This window comes from Pseudophryne corroboree, chromosome 3 (assembly GCF_028390025.1).
Source record: "Pseudophryne corroboree isolate aPseCor3 chromosome 3, aPseCor3.hap2, whole genome shotgun sequence".
In the NCBI taxonomy this organism is placed as follows: domain Eukaryota; kingdom Metazoa; phylum Chordata; class Amphibia; order Anura; family Myobatrachidae; genus Pseudophryne; species Pseudophryne corroboree.
In genome coordinates this window covers 598,207,266-598,232,341 of record NC_086446.1, presented here as the reverse complement: position 1 = coordinate 598,232,341, position 25,076 = coordinate 598,207,266, and the positions used below count along the sequence as shown (strand labels likewise).

Sequence of the window (25,076 nt, the reverse complement as noted above, 5' to 3'; positions counted from 1 at the left end):
CTGGTTTTGCCTTGTAAATTATTGCTGCTTTAAAAATACAGTAAACACGCAAGAATTCCCGAACAGCCTACATCTCGCATTACGTTTTGCCCAGTACTTCTGATGGGTTGGCATGTTATTATAAATCGCTACTACCCTTTTTCAGCAATTCACTGAAAGCAGATTTTAATGCTTTGATAGTTTATTACACTGTTTTTATTTAGTAATTTGGGCACAATCAGATTACACAGTAATCTATACGTCTAATATTAAGATCCATTCTGGCTCCTGATGACTGTAACGCAGTCTTCATTTTTATTTTATAGGAGAAACTATTTGTGCTTAAGTGGTCTATTAAGATTTAATTTGTTCTTTGTGTTTTTGTATCTGCTATTTACTAGTCAAGTGCAGACTGTAGAGAGGACAGTAATAAGGTCGACATTGTCTAAGTTGACCCTAAAAGGTCGACAGACACGAGGATGACACCCAAAAAAGTTTGACATGAGATTTAAAAAACAATTTGGTGTCATTTACTCCGTAAAGTGACTGGGAACCCCAATTAGTTCACTGCTCCGCTACTGCTGCGCTTGGCAAAGGTTACTATTCCCAATCATAGTCCTCGAGGATTGTAATGTATGAAAAAGTAAAAAAAATTTAAAAAGTTATGTCAACCATTGACACGTCGACATTTTGTCTATGTTGACCATTAGTGGTCGGCCTACTCACTTTATCCACGTCGACCAATCATCCATGATACCAGAGAGGAGAAATAGTAGTTAAAATAAAAAATAATAATAATTATATATATATATATATATATATATATATATATATATATATATATATATATACACACACACACACATACATACACTATACACGCACACACATATATATATATATATATATATAAAATTTGTTATTATGTGGAAACACATTAAATGTCCATTTAAACAGTCATATTAATGATATCTATAAATGTATTTTAGTTTTATTATTAACTTCAATATATTAGTAACTCAGGAAATCAATTGTAGACAAAAAAAAACTTTTACGCTAAAAAAAAAAGTTTTCTTTGTTTTCTGTATTTTTTCTTGGGGGGGGGGGGCATTTCAACTAAAGCCCGTTTTTCTTTTTGCACAAAAAATCCCATTTTACAGCCGAGACCACAGAGAATCCAGGATAAGTTCCCGGACCTATGTGTTTTCATGATCGCACCTATGAAAAAACAGAACTTATTGTAAATTTTGTTTTGGTACCTCAGCGGTTCCCCCAAAAAATGCCGGATAAGTGCCAGTGTCGGGGCTAATTAGATAGCCTCTGGGGATCAAACAACCGCGGTAAATTACAAGACAGGAACATTATCCGACTCACTGTAGAAAAAGTGTACAAAAAAAAAAAAAAATAGGATTTTGGTTACCTACTGGTAAGTCCTTTTCACGTAGTCCGTAGAGGATGCTGGGGTCCACATTAGTACCATGGGGTATAGACGGGTCCACCAGGAGCCACTGGCACTTTAAGAGTTTGAGAGTGTGGGCTGGCCCCTCCCTCTATGCCCCTCCTACCAGACTCAGTCTAGAAACTGTGCCGGGGAGACGGACATCTTCGAGAGAAGGATTTTACACAGATAGTGGCGAGATTCACACCAGCTCACACATACAAGGCACATCAAGCTAACTAGCTTGAAATGCAGCAACCGCTGAAACATTACTTATCAAGTAACAATGCAGTACTCAACTAAAATGAAGTTGTACTGAACCAAATAACGATAGCAGAAAAACGAAGCGATGGGCGGGCGCCCAGTATCATCTACGGACTACGAGAAAAGGATTTACCGGTAGGTAACCAAAATCCTATTTTCTCTTACGTCCTAGAGGATGCTGGGGTCCACATTAGTACCATGGGGATGTATCAAAGCTCCCAGAATGGGAGGGAGAGCCCAAAGGCTCCTGCAGAACTAATTGACCAAACTTCAGGTCCTCAGTGGCCAAAGTATCGAACTTGTAGAACTTTTCAAACGTGTTCGACCCAGACCAAGTAGCCGCTCTGAAAAGCTGTAAAGCCGAGACACCCCGGGCAGCCGCCCAGGAAGACCCCACCTTACGGGTAGAGTGGGCCTTAACAGATGTAGTACATGGCAATCCTGCCGTAGAATACGCATGCTGGATAGAGAACCTGTTCCAGCGAGAGATTGTCTGCTTAGAAGCAGGACACCCAAGTTTCTTGGGATCATATAGGACAAACAGAGAGTCCGATTTTCTGTGACGAGCAGTCCTCTTCACATAGATTTTCAGAGCCCTTACAACATCCAATGACTTTGATGAATTTGAGGAGTCAGTAGTAACTGGCACCACAATAGGTAGGTTGATATGAAATGCCGACACAACCTTCGGAAGAAACTGCTGATGTGTCTGAAGCTCAGCCCTATCTTCATGGAAGATCAAGTATGGGCTTCTACAGGACAAAGCCCCCAACTCCGACACACGTCTAGCAGAAGCTAAGGCCAACAAAGTGACAGCCTTCCATGTGAGAAACTTGACCTCAACCTCCTGTAGAGGCTCAAACCAGTCCGACTGGAGGAACTGCAACACCATGTTAAGATCCCAGGGTGCCGTAGGCGGCACAAAGGGAGGTTGGATGTGCAGAACTCCCTGCAAAAAAGTCTGAACCTCAGGGAGGGCAGCCAACCGTTTCTGGAAGAAAATGGATAGGGCCGATATTTAGACCTTTACGGATCCCAACCTCAGGCCCATAGCCACACCTGCTTGCAGGAAGAGGAGAAAACGTCCCAGTTGAAACTCCACCATAGGAAACTTCTTGGACTCACACCAAGAAACATATTGTTTCCAAATACGATGGTAATGTTTAGACGTAACTCCTTTCCTAGCCTGTACCAAGGTAGGAATAACCTTGTTCAGAATGCCCTTCCGAGCTAGTATCTGGCGTTCAACATCCATGCCGTCAAACGCAGCCGCGGTAAGTCTTGATAGGCGAATGGCCCCTGCTGCAGCAGGTCCTCTCGAAGAGGAAGAGGCCTCAGCTCTTCTAGCAGTAGATCCAGAAGATCCGCGTACCAAGACCTTCTTGGCCAGTCTGGAGCAATGAGGATCGCTTGAACCTTTGTTCTCCATATGAGCTTTAGAACTCTTGGAATGAGTGGGAATGGTGGAAACACGTACACCGACTGGAAAACCCACGGAGTCCCCAGGGCGTCCACCGCCACTGCTTGGGGGGTTCCTAGACCTGGAACAATATCGCTGATGATTCTTGTTGAGACGAGTGGCCATCATGTCGATTTGAGGTACACCCCAAAGATCTGTTACCTCCGTGAACACCTCCGGATGGAGTCCCAACTCTCCTGGATGGAGATCGTTTCTGCTGAGTAAGTCCGCTTCCCAGTTGTCTACTCCCGGGACGAAGATTGCTGACAGAGCCAACGCGTGTTTTCTGCCCAGAGGATGATTCTTGTTACCTCTGACATTGCAGCTCTGCTCTTCGTTCCGCCCTGTCGGTTTATGTAAGCCACTGTCGTTACATTGTACGACTGCACTTGAATGGCACGATTTCTCAGAATACAGGCCGCATGGAGAAGACCGTTGTAGACGGCTCTTAGTCCTAGAATGTTTATCGGCAGGTCGGCTTCCAGACTTAACCACCTTCCTTGGAAGGTATCCCCTTGAGTGACTGCGCCCCAGCCTCGGAGACTTGCATCCGTGGTTAAAAGGATCCAGTCCTGAATCCTGAACCTGTGGCCATCCAGAAGGTGAGGTAGTTGCAACCACCAGAGGAGTGAAATCTTGGCCGTTGGTGACAGACGTAACCTCTGGTGCATATGTAGATGGGATCCCGACCACTTGTCCAGGAGATCCAGTTGGAAGGACCGAGCATGAAACCTCCCATACTGTAGAGCCTCGTAAAAGGCATCAATCTTTCCCAGAAGGCGAATGCACTGATGAACCGACATCCGGGCCAGCTTCAGGACATCCCGGACCATTGTTTGTATCACCAACGCTTTTTCCTCTGGAAGAAACACCCTCTGCACTTCCGTGTCGAGGATCATTCCCAGAAAGGACAACCTCCTGGTTGGTTACAAATTTGATTTTGGAAGATTCACGATCCAACCGTGTTCCCTGAGCAGGTGGGTCGTGAGAAGGATGGACTGTAACAGCTTCTCCTTGGACGGTGCCTTTATCAGCAGATCATCCAGATATGGAATTTTGTTCACCCCCTGTCTGCGGAGGAGAACCATCATTTCCGCCATCACCTTGGTGAAAATCCTTGGTACTGTGGAGAGGCCAAATAGCAGAACCTGGAACTGATAGTAACAGTGCGAATCGGAGAGAAGCCTGATGCGGCGGCCAAATCGGAATGTGGAGGTACGCATCCTTGATATCCAGGGATACTAGGAATTCCCCCTCTTCAAGTCTTGATTTCACCGCCCTTAGAGACTCCATTTTGAATTTGAATTCCTTCAGAAAGGGATTTAGCGATTTTAGACTCAGAATGGGCCTGACCGAACCATCCAGTTTCGGTACCATGAAAAGGTCTGAATAGTAACCTTTGTTTTGCAGATGAGGAGGGACCAGTACAATAACCTGTACCTCCACCGATACAATAACCTGTGCCTCTGGACGGCTGCCTGCAGGACAGCTGGCAAGCCTGATTTGTAGAATCGGTGAGGAGGGAGATCTTGAAATTCCAGCCTGTACCCCTGGGACATGATGTCTTGCATCCAGGGATCCAGGCCGGACGACACCCAGACGTGACAGAAAAGCCTGAGTCTCGCTCCCACCGGCCCCACCTCTGGGCATGCAGTCCACCGTCATGCGTACCTGAAGCAGGTTTCTGTTCCTGGGAACCCGCGGCAGCCGGTTTCTTGGATTTGGGCCGGCCTTCCCTTACGAAGGTGTTGGACGGTCTGGCCTTTCATGGCTTGGCAGCCCGAAAGGGTTGTGATGCAGTTGAAGAAAAGTGTTTCTTCGTAGCAGGTGCAGTTGGGGGAAGAAAAGGTGACTTACCCACCGTAGCAATAGAGATCCACGCATCTAACGCTTCCCCAAAGAGAGCCTGACCTGTGTAGGGAAGGGTTTCCACACCTCTCCTGGATTCTGCGTCGGCAGACCACTGTCACAGCCACAGTCCTCGATGAGCTGAGACAAACATGGAAGAAATTCCTGCAGCCATGGAACCCAGGTCTTTCACGGATTCTACCAGAAATCCTGCCGAATCCTGAATGTTACGCAAAAACAATTCAACATCAGATTTATCCATAGTATCCAAATCTTCAAGTAATGTGCCTGACCACTTTACTATAGCTTTGGCAATCCAAGCACTGGCAAAAGTGGGACGTAATATAGCCCCTGAAGCTGTGTACATGGATTTGAGCGTATTATAAATTTTACGATCAGCCAGCTCTTTCAAGGCTGTGGATCCTGGAACAGGTAAAACAACCTTTTTTGAGAGTCTGGATACAGACGCGTCAACAATGGGCGGGTTTTCACATTTTTTTCTATCCTCCACAGGGAAAGGAAACGCTACCAGAACCCTTTTAGGGATCTGGATTTTTTTCTCAGGGTTTTCCCATGCTTTATCAAAAATAGCATTTAATTATTTTGACGCAGGGAAGGTTAGCGAGGCTTTCTTATTTTCAGTAAAGTAAGCCTCCTCAACCTGCACAGGTGTTGTATCAGTAATATTTAACACATCCCTAATGGCCTCTATCATCAACTGCAGCCCTTTTGCAAGAGATGCTACCCCCCTCAACACATCCCCATCACCGTCCTCAGTGTCAGAATCGGTATCCGTGTCACCTTGCATAATCTGTGCAAGAGCACGTTTTTGGGAATATACAGTGGGGGGCCCTGAGGTAACAGAACTGGGCCAGACTGCCATAGAGTTCTGTAAAGCCTGAGTTGCATACTCATTCTGTGCAACCCTAGTAGAAATCTGAGAAATCATAGATTTGATAGAGGATAACCACTCAGGCTCCCTTGCTGGTATCTGTGCTAAAACAGTGCAATCCTGATTACATGGAATGGGATCATCCTGAGAGGACATATCCTCTGCAGCATATGAAACAGAGTCCCTGGACATAGCTTAATGGAGACCACAGACACCACCCACACACACACACACACACACACACACACACACACACACACACACACACACACACACACAGGGGAGGGCAGACAGTTACACCCCCAAGAATGGCAAGAGAGACACAGAGATTGGAGCCAACCCACACACAGCGCTTTTTAGGTAAAGGGAGACCCCCAACCAGCGCTGACTGTGCACCTTAATAGGTTACACAGCCTGTATACAGCTTCCCCCCTCTTCTACAACCCCCTGGTACCATGAGAGATAGCTGGAGTTGTTCTGGAGGGACTTGCTCTTCACTGACAGCGTTGTGCAGGCAGGAAAATGGCGCTGAACGCTGCTGGGTCCGCTCTTAGGAGAAGCTCCACCCCCAAAATGGCGCTGTCTTCCCGCTATTCAAAGGATTAAACTGGCCTGAGGAATTATGCTGGCAGAGATCCCGGGACCCCGACAGGCTGTGTGACCAGTGTAGGGTGTAGCCGCTGGCTCAGGGCGCCCTTCAAAGCGCCGCACTATGTACCGCTGAGCCCCGGAGTGCAGTTAGTACTGCGCTCCATACCCTCTTGCCGCCATCTTCACACCGGCCCCTGCTTGCCAGAGAGGTCGGTGACTCACTTGCCACCAATCTTCTGGCTCTGTAAGTGGGTGGCGGCATGCTGCTGGGGTGAGCGATGCCCTGTGGCGGGGAACAATCGATCCCCTCAGGAGCTCAGTGTCCTGTCAGCGGAGATAGTGGCTCAGACCCCGCAGGGCAGACACTACTCCCCACCTCAGTCCCATGAAGCAGGGAGGCTGTTGCCAGCAGCCTCCCTGTAAAACAACAAACTTTAAAAAAAAACTTTTTCTAAAGAAACTCTGTAGAGCTCCCCTAGTTGTGACCGGCTCCTCCGGGCACATTTTCTAAACGGAGTCTGGTAGGAGGGGCATAGAGGGAGGAGCCAGTCCACACTCTCAAACTCTTAAAGTGCCAATGGCTCCTGGTGGACCCATCTATACCCCATGGTACTAATGTGGACCCCAGCATCCTCTAGGACGTAAGAGAAAACATGAATACAATATAAAATAATTTTCCAAGTTGCCAACCAGACTTGATCTTGGTGGGTATTACCTTCACTCACAGTAACGTAGTGCTATTTAAACACTATCAAAAGGAGTGATGAGACACATATGATAGCCTGTTGTGGGCATACATAAAGCATGTACTGTATAAAAAAAAACACTGTAAAAAAATAAAAATACAATAATTTTGCAATAACTTCATAGAATTTAAACACAAGATTAGAAGATGTGAATCATTATATAAAACTTATGACTTTTGTCTGCATAAGCCATGCAATAGCTTATACTCTGTGTGATGCTGATAACACAGTGATCTGGGAATTGTCCTACCCTCACCCCGCAGGTGTTCAGTACAGCATCTGAAAACCTCCTATATTGATGTCATCAGACCAACACTGTCAATAAGATGTCACCACAAAACCATGAGACCTCCGATAAGTGTGTGAAGATGCTGACCTGTCAAACACGGTGTGCATGCGAGGACAATTAGATGAGCATTTAGAAATAAGATAACTGCACTTTAAAACTCTGACGTAGACAAAGCAGGTCCCATTGTGCAGATTCTGTTTGCTATCTCATTTCACACACCAGCAGAGCTGCAGTACGCACACAACAACACCTTGACATTTCCAGGACAAAAGGTCTAGCTTAATTAACAAAAAAGATCAATTTCTTGACACATTCCTCACTTATTTGGTCCCTGAGGATGCTGAAGACAAATAGAATTTTTCAAAACCTTACTTCCGGGACTGATGTGCCTGTGATAACAGACCGAATGATTGACTTTCGATACCTCCTAGAGTCATATAATCACAATATGCAAATAGACCATCAATAAAAACAATGGGAAGGCAATACATGCTTTGTATTCTTAATTAGAAAATCAAATCTACAGCATACAAAACAATGACCCTTGTGGAACCAAAAGTTAATAACAATGGTCTGAGCTATTATGTACTAAATATAATAGATTTAAAATAACTGTATGATAAAGGGGAATCAGAAAATGAACAGTTTCAGTAAATGAGTATCTAAAAGATATTTGCAAATTGGCAAGACAAATAAAGAAAACAAAAAATGAGTGTTATGGTAGACTTACCATGGTTAACACACTTTCTGCGAGGTACATTGGTTCAACATGGAAAACATTGGGGTGTAGAGTGGAGCTTGATCCAGAGGCACCAACAGGCTAAAGCTTTAGGCTGTCCCAGGATGCATTGGAGTCTCCTCTATAAACCCCGCCTCCAGGCACTGGAGCTCAGTTTCGTTAACCAGTCAAATGCAGGAGCAGGCAAGAGAGAAGGCAGATGTTAGTCACATAGAACCACATTCTGACGACGGGAGAAGGTCCAGCGGCTAATGCATTACACACCCATAAAAGCTAGGTGCGTCAGGGTGGGCGCCCTGTGGAACCAATGTACCTCAAAGAAAGAGTGTTAACCATGGTAAGTCTACCATAACACTCCTTTTCTGCAGCAGGATACATTGGTTTCCACAAGAAAACATTGGAGATGTCCTAAAGCAGTTCCTCAAGGGAGGGGACGTGCCTTAGCGGGTGTGAGAACCCGGCGTCCAAAGGAAGCATCCTGTGAGTTGGAAGTATCAAAGGCATAGAACCTAATAAATGCGTTCACCAAGGACTACGTAGCCGCCTTGCACAATTGTTCTGCGGACGCACCACAGTGGGCAGCCCAAGAAGATCCAGACAGAGTAGAATGGGCTTTAATAGCAGCAGGAGCTGGGAGTCCAGCCTGCGCATAAGCTTGTGCAATCACCATTCTAATCCATCTGGCCAAGGATTGCTTATTCGCAGGCCAGCCATGTTTGTGGAAACCAAACAGTACAAAAAGGGAATCTGACCTCCTGATAGAGGCAGTCCTCTCCACATAAACACGGAGAGCCCTTACACATCCAAAGAACGCTCTTTGGAAGACAAGTCAGGAAAGATAAAGGCTGGAACCACAATCTCTTGGTTAAGGTGAAAAGATGACACCACCTTAGGCAGATAACCCGGTCGAGTTCGTAGAACTGCCCGATCACGGTGAAAAAATAGGGTGGACGACAGGACAAAGCGCCTAAGTCTGACATCTGTCTTGCAGAGGCAATAGCCAGCAACAATAGGACCTTGCCCGTGAGCCATTTAAGGTCCATCAACTCAAGAGGTTCAAATGGAGAATCTTGCAGGGCTTTTAGTACAACAGTCAAATCCCATGGAGAAACAGGAGGGACATAGGGAGGCTGAATCCTAAGTATGCCCTGAGTGAAAGTATGAACGTCAGGTATAGATGCAAATTTTCTCTGAAACCATACCAACAAGGCAGATATGTGAACCTTGAGAGAGGCCAGACGGATACCCAAGTCAAGGCCTCGTTACAGAAAAGTCAGAATTCTGGAAGTACTGAACGCAGAGACATCATAATTCTTATCAGCACACCATGTGAAGTAAGAATTCCAAACCCTGTAATAAATCTAGGCAGAGGCCGGTTTGAGGCTTTCAACATACAAGTGATGATTTAGGTAAAAAAAAATTTAAGTTGTTCTGGAATAGAATTAGGTTGAGTATTAGTCTCCATCACCACAGACTTATTGAAGAATTCTTTGATCTTAAGTTTCCTAAACAATTGATATTTTTCTTGTTGCCACCTAAAATCATCACAACATGTCGTCGGTATATATGACAATCCCTTTTTCAATAGAGACGAGATATTAAGATAAGCTCTAATCAGTTTATAACATCTGTACACATTAAATCTACGGATCGTAACACATTGTTACAATACAACAGTTGTCATCCTCCTAAGTTAAAAAAATTATTGCCATATTCCCAGATGTTAAGGATCTGGAGAATTAATTACAAGTGGTTACCTAAAAAAGATTTGACGTTGACTATGAGTAGAGTCCTTACTTTAGATCGTAAAAAACTTATGCAGAAGTCAGAAACAAAGGACACTAATAAACGGATCACTGTATTTAATCAATTTAATACCCAATCTAAAGTTATCAATTCAGTAATTAAGAAACATTGGCATGTTATTAAAACGGATCCTCATTTGCCCTTTGAGAATGTGAATACTATGCCATGCTATACACAAGGTCAAAATTTAAGGGACCTTTTAGTACATGCAGATATTAGTAATCATGAAGTGGACAAAGCAACACACTTTCTTTCAAAAAAGAGTTTTGGCTGTTTCAGGTGTGGGTGCACTACATGTGGTTACTTAATATCAGGTGATACTTTTTGTCACCCGCACACGGGTAAAAAATATTGGATTAGACACCATCTTACATGTAATTCAACCTATGTGGTTTATAAAATTATCTGTCCCTGTGGTCTCTCCTATATAGGGAAGACCCAGGGTAGATTTAAGGACCGCATGTCAATGCACCGTTCTTCCATTAGAGCTGCATTAATTAGCAATACAAGATCAGATCAGCCAGTGGCTTGCCACTTTGCAGATTTTAAACATAGTATTGCGAGCATTAGGTACCGCATGATAGATTGGGTAAAAAAGCCCCTAAGAGGAGGCGATTGTAATCGATTGCTTTTACAACGGGAGCCTCAGTGGATCCATCGGCTGGGCGTTTTGTCCCCTCGAGGGTTAAATGAACATTTGAGTTTTAATTGTTTTCAATAGTCTGTTTTGATACATGGACATATTTAATTATGTGATGTATGTCTCTGTTTTCTATTTTTTTATGTTTTAGAGCTGCTATTTCGATGTTTATATGTTGTCATGGTGATGGGTGTCACAAACGTGATGACGTAGTTAGTTACTGACGCCGGAGAGGAAGTTCAGACTTGACTCCTCGCGCGTTTTTTTCACTGGGTGTACAAGTATAAAGGTATGTAACTTCAATTGTGTGTTTTATATCCTGACGATAGTGCATAAAAGCACTGAAACGTTGCAAGACCTGACTGGTTTATTGAGTATTCTTCTAGCTGAGTGCCGCACCATTGCTTTCCTGTATCTATACATTTGTATATGTGAAGGCACCAGCAAAGTTATTTTATGCAACATGGAGTGCCGGTCCTATGCGGTTGTTTGTATATATATATATATATATATATATATTCTATAACAGGTGCACTTTTTCTTGGAATACTCAAGTGTTTGTAAAGTCACAGCGCTGTATACAGGCGGCTTTACAAAGGAGACCTTGCCCTGCAGTCCCAGAGACCAGCTGCAGCTATGCTCAGAAGATGGCGCCCAGCGTCTCAGTCAGGGAGTGAGGGATAGTGTGAGGCAGCACCAGGGCAGGAAAATCTGCTCAGAGATGGTGCCTTGGGCCGGGGCTACAAGTCAAGCGCCACCTCCCCTATGCTGGACTTCCACCCCAGGTACTGTGAGTCTTATTAATGGGGTGTTAGTACACCCGACCTGTACTCAGATGCCCCGGTGGTCTAGTGGGATCCCTGCTCGGAGACCGTGTCCACACCAGTGCCACAACCCATTTCCCTAGGTCGCGGATGAAACGCAATTTAATGGCGGATCCCGCCTGCGGAACCCTCTTGCCTCCTCCCCGTAGCAGCCACGTGAACTAGGAGCGCGTCTGCGACCGTGTGCCTAAGTCAGAGCATCTCCGCCGCAAGTACCCGGGAACTGAGCTGCAGAAGTATGCGACGCCATTTGGGAGGTGATGGAGCTGCAGTGCTGAAGTGTCACCCTAACATACAGTGCTGACAGCCCAGAGAAGAAATCTTCTTCTTAGAAGCTTTTTCAGGGTTGCCCAGTGCAGCCCTCCTGTTAGGTGACCTGCTGCTGCAGGCACCAACTCGAAACTGAGCTCCTGTGCCTGGAGGCGAGGTTTATAGAGGAGGCCCCAATGCATCCTGGGACAGCCTAAAGCTTTAACCTGTTGGTGCCTCTGGATCAAGATCCACTCTACACCCTGATGTTTTCCTGTGGAAACCAATGTATCCTGCTGCAGAAATAAATAGGTAAAATACATATACATTTACTGCATAAATTTACATCCAGGACCTCATATAAAACTGGGTTTAACCTCTAAAGAAATCACATTGAATGTGAAGAAATTCATCAGGCGATCTCTAACATCTAGACCTGTCTGCCTTTCATCCACTATTAGGGGAAAATTTGTTAAAGGTCGATTATCACTGATTTAAAATCAATGACATCAACTTAATCGATGTTGGATATTAGGGGCTAAAACACATTGGCTAACAAGTGATTTTTATACATGAATTTTTAAGTATTAATAAATGTATGTTTTGACCGTGGAAGTACAATGTCGATTTTCATCTTAAATATTTTGTACATATTATAGTAGTGCTAGCTGTTTTCTTTTCTATAAGTTCTTAGGTCTTTTGTATAAGTTACTGTGCACCTATTTTGTCATTATTATGATATTTATAATTATTATTAATAATAATATAGCACCCATTACAGTAACAATGAAAAAGGAGAGAACAGGGCCATAGATGTTAGAATTTACAATCTATAGGAAATGTAGATGTGCTTGGTGTGAACATTAGATCAGTCACACAAGTGTCACAAAGCTTTGCTAAGTGTTAAATAACATAGGCCACACTAACAGTGTATGACAGCCAGAGCCGTGACTAGACATTTTGGTGTCCTGTGCCAGAGAGAGAGATTGGCGCACCTCCCCCCACTCGTGGGTAAGGGGCATGAAAAGTATGATCCCAGAGAAAGCCCACATTATGATGCCCCTTCCCACATTATATACAAATAATACACACACATTTATAGACCACTGCAAGAAACTGGACTTGGACACAAATCCTCTTTATACAACATTCATGCACTTAACTTGAGAGGTCATTGTTATTTAGTTATACGCTTTATTAAATACTGTAACACATTACAGTATTCTGCCATAACCTGTTGAATTCTGTCTGTGAGCTATTTCATTCTGCATAAAAACTATTAACACTATATGAAGCTACTGGTATTTTGTAAAAAAAATCATAATCAGCATTGCAATTGGGCAGATCTATGTAGTGTGCAGCCACACATCCAATCTCTTGCAGCTACACACTACATAGATCTGCTCAGCTGCAATGCTGATCATTTTTTTCACAAACTGCAAGGTAAGCTTCAAATAGTTAGAATTCTCCAGCTTTCTATACAAGGGTGATAGCTCAATGAATAGATTGACTGACTGCAATGCCACAGGCAGTGGGTTTGAATTCTGGATATGTCAGCATCTTGAAATGTAATAAAGGACAGTGAATAACAAAGAAATCTCAAGTTGAGTTAATGAATGTTGTATAGGTATTAGTGACAGGAGGGGTTTAGGGTAGTAGGCAGCAGTGGTCAGGAGATGCTGGGCTTCAAAAAGCAGGGAAGCTGCAAGTGAAAGTAATTAAAACAAATAATTGACAAGTTCCACCAACAGCGCCCCCTACCCTGCAGAGCTATGTGCAGTGCCCCCTCCACACACAGCTAGTTACGGCCCTGATGATAGCTGTGTAGTATGTACTACAGAGCACTGATCAGCTGGAGTTGCATGCAACTGCCAACGGTGTAGGTGCCAAAGTAGGTTGCCTAGTGCATCTCACTCTCTAGGCATGTTTTCCAATAACGTACCAAGGCCAACACCTCTCTTTGCAGTCACCGCTATGCAGATGTGTCCTCATACAACTAGCCTCAATACGCCATGTGAAGCGAGATGCCTATTGCTAGTGACCCGCAAGGGTTTTTTTTATTTTTTTTGGAGCTCTACACACACAGTGACACAAATCTGTGTCTTGGCAGCACCTTTGATCAGAAAATATCTGCTGATATTTCCACTGGTTGAGATTCTTTATATACAGTAACACTACTTTATCAACACCTGTGAGTTTGATACCTACCAACCAGAAAGCAGAGAGGGGAGGTTTTTTCTTACCGGTATACTGTTCTCAGTGTAACTAAGAAAAACTTATAAATAATCATTTTGACAATATATATTTCATCCATCTAAGAATGTTTATAATAATTATTATATTTTTGTCAACCTATATTGCCATGAAATGTTCAATGTTTTCTGCACTGATACAGGGAATGTGTTTTTGTTTAACATTGATTTTATTTTATTAATAATTTTTTTCAATGTTATTCGATTCATGTACATCACTCCACAGGGATCACATCACTCTAGCAACAGAGATTGAAAAAAACAAAACAAAAACAAGGACACAGACATCAAGCATTCCCACGCATATTCAAGATTTTTCATTTATATTTGATTTATAATAACTTTTAGTTTATTTGTATTTGTGGTTTGATCAGAGGGCCTAGTTTTCATTTGCAGATGTTGTATGTATGCATAGCACTTGGTTACAGGACATGCGCAGGGTGAAAAAAATATGCACAATCCACTCCCAAAATGAACTTGTGCACAACTCTGAACCAGTCCTTATATCAACCGATATGAATTTGATGAAAAGGATAGGTTGGAGACCGGGTGGTAGCTTGAGGGAGAGAATGGTTTAAGGGATTTCATCTTCAGAAAGGAGTAATCAATGTATGCTTAAAAGTAGATGGAAAAACTCCAGATGGGGAAAGGTTAAATATTTCTGTTCAAAGATAAATCAGAGTTGGTAAGCGATTGTAAATGAGATTGCAGTTAATGGGATCAAAAGGGCAGGTTGTAAGGCAGAAGGTAGAAAGGAGGACAGAATGTTAATCCAGGGTCACAGGACTAATATGGAGAGGGTGCATGAGGGAATGGAGAAAAGTGTTGTTTGGGACATAGGGCCTAATTCAGACTTGATCGCTGCAGTGATCGCAGTCTGAAGTCCTTTGGGGAGTGCGCAGAGGCGGTCACGGGAGGGGGCATGCCAACGGCGTTAGAACGCCGTTGGGTGGGTGCAGTCCGGACAATGGAGATGTGTCTGGACCATTGCAGGGGCGGGCCGTGGCAGCTGCGTGACGTCACGCTGCGCAGGCAAGGAGCTATTCAGCGGGTGCAAAAGCATCGCCGCCGTGTGATGCTATCGTACCCATGTGGGGTAACTGTAACTGATCGTAGATGTGCTACGACCAGATCTGAATCCCCCCCATTCTGATATATTCTAATTATGGATAGTCTATAGCTGGGTGCGCACTTAGCAATGTATACCCAGCCCGACATTGCCACAGACGGACGGGGGGAAGCCACATGACATTCTGATTTCTACTAGCAACCTGTGGGAGCGCACCTATCATGGGTACACACTAGACGACGTACCCAATATTTCACACTGATCCACGCAATCAGACAACATATTGTCTAGGGTGTACCCAGTTTAAGGTAACAGGCTCATGTTCTTGTCTTCCAGGACAGGTAGGGAATTATAGTCCCTGACGAAGCCACCCAGATTAAACATGCACGTCGGATGTAGGGCGCACGTGCACGCCACCTTTTGCTGCCTCTGTACACAGTTCCGGATCGGGAGTGGTAACCCGTATGCTGCCAGACCCGTCCTAGACCACCCTGAGTGACGGGTAACAAATAGGGAACGGAGAGCCGCGCCTGTTGCACCAGATGGATACAAGTTCAAGCATTTGTCTCCAGAGGACCCACATAGTCGGGGAGCGGAAAACCGCAGCAGATAAGTCCCATCTCTAATTAGCAGCATTTCTCACATATTATTATATGGAGACCTTTACCTGATTATGTGTTAGCATTTACACACACACATATACATATATTATATATATATATATATATATATATACATACATACACACACACACACACACGTACATAAGGAATATACTCTCCATATATATGCGTGTTAACTTGTGGCGTACATGTAAGACGCTGTTTGCAAATTAGATGCATTTATATGTACATTAATCAATTGCACATGCACAAAGTTTCTATTCAAATGTATTTAAATTCCATTTCCACCCTAATTTAACAGTGTGCATATCACAAATAATATTACATTTTATATGGTGTTCATAATGGATATATAATTGGTTATATGAGGTGCATTTGCTTTATCCTTGGACATATTAGTATTGAAGATATATTTATCATTTACAATAAACTTTGAAAGAAATTAGCAGACATCTTTATTTATTATTTATTTATTAACAGTATCTTATATAGCGTAGCAAATTCCGTTGCGCTTTACAATTTCAAATAACAATAACAAACTGGGTGATAACAAACAGTCATAGAGGTAGGAAGGCCCTGCTCGCAAGCTTACAATCTATATCTTTTTTTCTTCTCTTATTTTCTGTGCGCTCTCAACAGAAGCACACTTTTTTCATATTGGCATAGGCGTCTGAGGATTCTCTCATCTTCAATTCGATGTCGATAGATATGATTGGGGACAGCGGAAATCCTGGATGCTATTGCTTATGAAACCTATTTTTTCTAGATTCTACACTTCATTTTGGTGTGTGTGCGATATACATATCATTAAAGGAGTATCCTTATTTCAGTTGTCATCCAGGGATGTCATTATTCCAATTGTGACTTGGGCCCTCATTCCGATTTGTTCGCTCGCTAGCCGCTTTTCGCAGCAGTGCACACGCTAAGCCGCCGCTCTCTGGGAGTGAATCTTAGCTTAGCAGAATTGCGAACGAAGTATTCGCAATATTGCGAAAAGATTTTTCTTTGCAGTTTCTGAGTAGCTCGAGACTTACTCTTCCAGTGCGATCAGTTCAGTGCTTGTCGTTCCTGGTTTGACGTCACAAACACACCCAGCGTTCGCCCAGACACTCCCCCGTTTCTCCAGCCACTCCCGCGTTTTCCCCAGAAACGGCAGCGTTTTTTCACACACTCCCATAAAATGGCCAGTTTCCGCCCAGAAACACCCACTTCCTGTCAATCACACTACGATCAGCAGAACGAAGAAAAAACCTCGTAATGCCGTGAGTAAAATACCAAACTTCTTAGCAAATTTACTTGGCGCAGCCGCAGTGCGAACATTGCGCATGCGCAGTTAGCGGAAAATCGCACCGATGCGAAGGAAAAGAACGAGCGAACAACTCGGAATGAGGGCCTTGGTTGTTACATCAATATAGTAATCTTTAACCCATATTTACTTTTCAATGGGCTCACAAAATTGGAGCAATAAAGGTGTTCTATCTTGGCTAGGGACCTGTCCCCTGTACTCTCATTAACCTATGCCCAGAACTGGGCACATTAGGGGTTAACAGCAGATACAGGCTTTGGGACTGGTACGTGTGCTCCAGGTGGTTCTCTCATTGAAAATTCAATGCTCTTGTAGCAGATTTTCAAAAGCAGAAACCAGGTACATGTCACCTCTTTTTCCCACTTCCCTCTTTTTCATGTTAAAACATATGTATCCTCTATTGTTAAATCAGGTTTAGAAATAATAATCTACCCAATCACTGATATTGTATTACAGCCGTTATAATGTTATAGCCATTTACCAAAGTGTGGGACTAATAATTGCCATCTTATTCTATCAATTTCCTGTCATATATCATAGACATGGAAGAAGTGCGTATTTGGCAATTGTGTATCTAATGGGGTGTGGTTCGTTTTATCGACAGTATCTAGGTCGACAATGTTTAGGTCGACCACTATAGGTCGACAGTCACTAGGTCGACATGGATGGAAGGTCGACAGGGTTTCTAGGTCGACAGGTCTAAAGGTCGACATGAGGAATTTTTTTTTTTGGTGTCGTTTTCTTCGTAGAGTGACCAGGATCCCAAATTAGTGCACCGCTTCGCTCGCCATGCTTCGGGCATGGTGCCTTCGCTCCGCTACCGCTTCGCTCGGCACACTTTACCGTTCCAATCGTAGTCCACGTGGATCGTTAAGTATGAAAAAATCCCCCCCCCAAAAAAATGTGAAAAACTCGACCTTCCATCCATGTCGACCTAGTGACGGTCGACCTATAGTGGTCGACCTAGACCAGTGGTTCCCAAACTTTTGTGAGTCACGGCACCCTGGAGTATCAGATTTTTTTTTCACGGCACCCCTAGGCCACAAGTTTCTTATTGAGAAATTTAGAAAGAAATATTAGATTAAGTAAATTATGTTTATATGTCATCCTTAGGGTCAGTTATGTAGTGAGGGACAAGATTAGCTTCTGTTTGGCCACATATTTTATGATTGGCAGCCACCAGCACTGGTTTTGCCTATTACATTGACAATAAATAGTTTGAATTGGTCCTTGACCACCAACCTGAGGCACCCCTGCAAGTGTCCCGCGGCACCCCAGGGTGCCACGGCACACAGTTTGGGAACCACTGACCTAGACACTGTCGATCTTCAGACCGGATCCCATCTAATGGCAGACTGTGAATGTGTTTCTTGAAAAGTTACTTCTTCAAGCAAGGTTATGATGTGTCTATATAGAGGAACATTGTATCAACTAAATTAATACACTGATTCCAATCAAGTCAGAGGATTTTTCATTTATTCCTACATGGGGATTCATTCAGATGTATAGCGTTTAACACCAGGAATTTCTTTTTTTTATTAAATGTTATATGTGTGTATGTTAGTGTAAGTCCTTGTTATTATATTAAGAGTTAAGTTTTAAATTGTTACAAGAGTGTCCCATAAAAAAGAGTGGTCTTTCCTCTCCTTATGATATGTTATCTATTCTTACAACTTCAAGGAGCACCGCCTACTCTACAAATTATCTTATGTTTATCTCATCTCACCCATGGGAAGCGGGTAGTATTTGAGTTTTTGCTTTATAACCTTTCCATATAGCGGCTCATATATTATTATTTTTACAAATCTAGCCCAGTGCGCTGTCTTACCCCCACAACGAACCTCTTTCTTCCAGGATAGGTATCTGTACTAATTATGTAAGCAGGGAATTGGAGATATTAGAAGTATTTAGGAATAATAAACAAATGGATGAAAGCTGTAAAAGTACAGATGTGTCCTTATAAATTTAGCTTCAATATGCCATGCAGTGAGAGATGCCTGGAGTGAGTGAGATGCCAGATTCCGAGCAACTCCACTAGCGTCAGGCATCTTTTCTTTTTTCTGGAAATGTGTCTAAAGGCAGTGCAACACTGAAGACATTTTAAACAATATCGCTCATTTTCACCCTTCTGAGGGACATAATTTAATATATTGCCCAGTGTGGCCAGTGCGAACGCTGAACGATGAGCGCACCGGCAGGTTGTAAACTAGGTAGTCTGTCGTCTGTGCCTGCAGCTAAATTCTGGCTATATCATTGATGACATGGTGCATATCGTTCAGCCGTTCATGAAATCGCTCAGTGTGGTCGCTCTATCTCGTTCATTATCTTTCATCCAGGTGACCGGGAAGTTCAAGGGAAAATAATGAACGATATTATTCCTCGTTCATGTTGTCCAGTGTGGCACTACCTTTAGTCACAACATGATGCGCTAGGACACACCGGGAGACTTGCATATCAGTGTGCAACTGTGTCTGTATACAGAGGACAATATATACAAATGTCACACATCAAATTAATCAGTGCAGTTTCCTGGAGTGTCCTAGGCAAAAATACACCCATTACTAGCAGAGCCTCATGGGACCTGGTGCACTGAGAGGTGCAACTGTAGCAATGATGTATGAGGACACATCTGTAGACTGTTCAGTGCAGGCCACGCCAGAGCGATCAGAATCAGCAGGCCTCCTTCTTGCTTGAACTTCCGAAGTACCCTGGGCAGGAGTGACACTGGAGGGAATATGTAAGGCAGCTGAAAGTTCCACGGAACTGACAATGCATCCACGAATGCTGTCTGAGGATTCCTGGTTCGCGATCCGAACCCCATCTGTCCCCGAGGAGATGGAAGACTTCAGGATGATGGCCCCACTCCCCAGAATGAACATCCTGGTAACTGAGGAAGTTCACTTCCCAGTTTAGAATGCCTGGAATGAACACTGCTGATATGGCTGGTGGATGGCGTTCTGCTCAACAGAGGATTTTGGACACTTCCAACATTGCCATGCCGCTTCGAGCGCCACCTTAATGGTTTACGTACGCCACCGCGGTGGCGTTGTCTGACTGTGCCTGAACAGGCCTGTTCCGTACAAGAGGCGGGGCAAGAGACAGTGCACTGAACACTGGTCTCAGTTCCAGAATATTGATTGGAAGGAGAGATTCTTTCCTGGTCCAACGACCCTGAAACAAATGCTGCTCCCCAGCCCCGAAGGCTGGCATCCGTTGCCAGTAGGACCCAGTTAGGGATCCAGAAGGGACGGCCCCTGCTCAATTGCTGGTCCTGGAGCCACCAGGTCAGCGACAGATGAACCTCCAGAGATTATTTGAGATCTGATCCGATGAGGTAGGCCGTCCCACTTGGAAAGGATCAATCGTTGTAGAGTGCAGGAATGAAACGGAGCGTACTCTACCATGCTGAAGGATGACACCATCAGGTCAAAATCAAAAAGCTTTCATGGCTGCCAGATCAGCCATCCTGTTTAGTGACCTGCTCTGCAGGCACCAACTTCAAAACTGAGCTCACAGTGCCAGGAGGCGGGGTTATAGAGGAGGCCCCAATGCATTCTGATACAGCTAAAGCTTTGCCTGTTGGTGCCTGGATCCAGATCCATCTGTACACCCTGATGTTTCTCTGTGGAAACCAATGTAACCTGCTGCAGAAAGTTTTGTTTTATATTTTCAATCTTCTGGATGCGTCAATGAAATTGTGCTAAGCACTTGGAACATTATGAAGGTGGTCCTGGAGGCTGTAGGGTTAAGTATAATTTACCGACAGTCATAATCCCGACAGCCATTGGCCTACAGGGAAAATACTGACACAGTCAAAATACAGACATTCATTATGCTGACATGTTCAAAATGGAGACGTAGTCAGAATAACGACATTTGAAATGCCAACAAGTCAAAATAGTTTTTCTGTTTTTTTTGTGTCAGTGTCAACACAGGTCAATATCTACACCGCCTGAGTGTACTGCTGCGCTCGGCACGCTATTATATTCGCTCTCCAGGCCCACTGGGATGGTAAAGTATGAACAAGTCTGTTTTTGGGCAAAAATGCCTTAAAAACGCATGTCGGCATTTTGAACATGTCATCATAATGGATGTCGGTATTTTGACTGTGTCAGTATTTTTACTGTAGGCCAATGGCTGTCGGGATTATGACCATCGGTATTGTGTCCGTCGGTAAGTCAACTGCTACCCATACTATATGCCTTATTACAAGTGGGACGCTGTAAGTGCAGTGGCAGATTTTCCATTAAGCACGTGAGGCACATGCTTCGGGGCGCCACAACTTAAATAAAATGGAAATATATTTTAAGTACCGGAGGGGTATATTTACTAAAGGTCGATTTTGATTCTATTTAAAAACGACCAGATTATAACCAACAGCCCCACAAAATCAACTACAGTGCTTCTATTCCAAATAGCTCAAATACTAAAAGTTGATTTTCAGTTTCTTTTAAAAATTGCTGTGTAATGTAAGTTCTATTTAAATTTGTAAAGGTGTTCTATTCATCAAAAATCACCACAAAATCTATAAAAATCAATAACATTGATCAAACATAGACCAAACATTGATCCAAAATCGACAAAAAGCATTTCTACTGGTCAAAACAGGTCACATGCCCTGTATTGCCCACAAACACCTTAATTTCTGGGCTTCTTTGCATATCGACATTTTTTTTACAATCATTGCTATGCCTTTCAATGTCATGATTTATGCAGCCAGAGTGCCCCACATGTTTTTCTGGAAAGTGGTTAAAATACCGCTATTCGGGATCCAGGTGGTCACAATGCTGATGTTGGAATCCCGACTAGCGGTGAAATGCTTCCGCCGGAAAAAAAGACACCACAGTCTATTCTCCCTCTGTGGGTGTACTTGCGGGCTCGGTGCGCTCGCCTCAGGTTTTATTCCCACTCTAGTGGAAATAGTCTCTGGTAGTCGGCATGCCGACTGCTGGGATTCTGAGGGGGCAGAATGGAGGGAGAGGTATTGTGACCGGCAGTCTCCTGACCGCCGGTCACATAACTACCGTTTCAGACATATTTCTATTTCAACTGGTGATTTTGGGTCGATTTTCAAATCGACTATTAGTAAATATGGGTTAGGAAGTATTGAAGGATCTATTGTAATTCTATTTAAGTGTAAAGTTTTATTTCAGTCGATTTTGAGTCGAATTTGACTTCAGTAAATACCTGTCACACAAAATCAACTGCAAATCAAAATTGACTTTTAATAAATATACCCCCAGGTTTCATAAAATGATTTATTTAGTATTGTGAACGGATTTACCAGTCAAGTATTGTTCAGAAACTGTGCATGCCACCTTACAAGATCAAGCTGCATGCTGCACCATCCAACTCTTACATAAGGTAAGTACAGAATATCCCAGGCAATAAGAAAGTCCTGTGTATACCTCCCACTAGCATGTAGTCTGAAGAGGTCACTATTATGATTAAAAAACAAAACTAACCTGCAACTACACACTCTGGAAGTGAAATCATGTTCAAGCCAAAAGCAAATATCAACAAATACAGAACTAAATCGAGCAAATGTACAGTAGCAGGCTAGAGTGTAATAGGTGCATCAGCACTGGGACAGTTGTTTTTCACAGGTGCATATTTACTTGGATTCTAAAGGTTTTCTACCTCCCAAAGTCCATTTTGCAGAATTCGACAAAGTAACCATGGTGTCCACATTCACACTAATGGGTATATTCTTATATAGGGTACTCAGAATGTCAAAATAAAAGGCAGGTGCAGGTGGCTCTTAAATGAAGGATCCAGGCATTTTGGTTAGTTATTTCTGCCTTGTGTTTAATTTACATAGAAGCAGACAGCGTCCTATTTTATAGCTCTGTGGTATGGTTTAATAAGAAACCTGTATATACTCCTGTTGTCCGCTCATTGTAAATCAACAAAACCTTTCTGGGCCTGCAGCTAGCTTCAATAAAACAAAAGCACTTAAATTCTCTATATTAAGTATACAAAGACCTCATGGTGGCACAGTGGTCAGTACTACTGCATCACAGCACTTTAAAATGTGTACATACTGAACAGCAACTGAGTGGGCCGCCTCAACATCTGCTAAATGTAAAGTATTTTGCATCCTATTGGGAAAAGAGGGTGTGTGGAGCCATGGCAAATGGAGCAAGTGCATGTTATGGAGCCTCCCTCACCACCACTGGTAATGATGTGGACTCAAGGAGAGGTTGTGGCAAGAATGTGGAAGTACGTTCAAATGAAAGGAAAGACTAGCATAAGCAGTGATGAACTGGGACATGAAGGTTCCACTGGAGAAAAGAAATCGTTGGGTCCTAGAAACTGCGCTACTGTATACATAAGGATAAACGGCAACCAAGTGAGGTTGTCAGGATAGCCCACAGAGGACATATAAGCAGGCCTAGCAGGTACGGGGAAGCCTATGCTGATGAGAGCTGCCATGACTTACAGTGTGGTGGTAAGATTGGCTGGCACTATAAGACAAAAATCATTAATATCAGATTTTGTCACTTCTGATCGGCAACCTGAGGGAAGCCACTGTCTTCAGCAGAAGAGGAGAAAGATTATGAGTGAGAAGGGCACTCAAAATAAAAAGTATAGGGCATAGGGGAAAAGTGAGTGGTGTGGTCTAATAATAGAAGGAGGAAGAGGAGGATGTAGTGATACAAGAGAGGTAAAAGGTGTCAGACAAACGGGGAGAAATAAAGGACATGCACGATATACAGATATAAAAACACAAAATTAGAGAGACATTTAGTGGGAGAAAGGCATGCACATATAAAAAGAGGGAACACACATGCACTGTACACATCAGCAAAAATAGGGGGTCATAGAGACATAGCTAACTGCACACAAACAGGAGAAATCCTCCCACTGTTGCAATGTAAAAAGCATGCATTCCTTAAATACACAAAAATTAAGTGGATGCAGAGAAAAAATAATAAAAAATACTGCACAATGAGCTTACCAATGTTAGAAGCAGCCAACCACCAACAATTAGCGCGTGTGCTCCTCTAGTATGACAGCAGGGGTATGAGCAGATGTAAAGGTGCCAAGGAAACGCAGGAAAAGAGCTATGCAGTCATAGCGGAGGAGAAAAGGGGAGGGGGGGGAAGCAGAGGTGACATAAGGGGATGCAGTAAGATCTGTGCCCGTGTTAATAGTGTGCAGACACTTATCTTAAAATGCCGCCCCATGACCAAAAAGAAATATGTGCCCCATTCTGGCACCCCCCGTGGTCAGAGTACCTACACCCACGCTACACCCAATTATTACTCTGTCTTTCTGTCTCTCAGTTTATATAAAGACTGCAATAATACAATGCTCATCTCAGAAAAGTAGGCATTTGAAAGCTTTCATGCTGAAGCAAACACAATGTTCTGTGTGTCACAAGTATGTTGCCATTATTTTCAGAAACACTTTTACTACATGAAATACTAAAAAGCCATTCACTCCAACTTCAGCAACTCCTTGCCTTACAAAACGATCTGTAATTACAAAATGTTTTTCTTTTTAAGTATGTTTCAAAATACTACAGATCTAAAGGTCTAAATAAATGATACACATGGAGATATTTAGAGCCATTGATTCCACTAATATTATACTTGTTTAATGTTTATTTCTGATTTACATTCCTCTTGGTATTTTTTTTTTGGTTTCTATTATAAATTATTTATCAGGCAAGTACAGATGGTGATAGTAAGAAAGGATGGAGAATTACCGAGAACATATTTCAGTGATGATTTATACCCCTTTCACACCGCAGCTTGTACCCGGTAATTTGCTGTTTTTACTGGCTTCCTAAACGGTTCGAGCTGCGATGTGAAAGGGTCACCTTCAATTTACCGTTTACAAAATACGGGTATTTTGAAACGGTAAAAAAACAGGGTCCTACCCGTTTCAGACCCGTTTAATTGTGCAGTGTGAAAGGGTCTGAAATGGTATTTGCAAGCCCCAGAAGGTGATAGGCTGTCTCCATGTGTGATGTCACCAGGCAGAAGCAGGAAATAAACATTTAAAATGACAACCACTGTTTTGTATGGGTGAAACGGGTTCAGTGTGAAAGGTA

At 43.3% G+C, this 25,076-nt stretch overlaps 1 protein-coding gene across 1 annotated transcript in view; it reads right to left on the bottom strand.

Annotated features, from left to right (window-relative positions):
- The window catches only part of MICU1 (mitochondrial calcium uptake 1), a 540,637-nt gene that overhangs the window by 19,637 nt on the left and 495,924 nt on the right, over nucleotides 1–25,076 (bottom strand). The gene's annotated exons all lie outside the window — the stretch shown is intronic.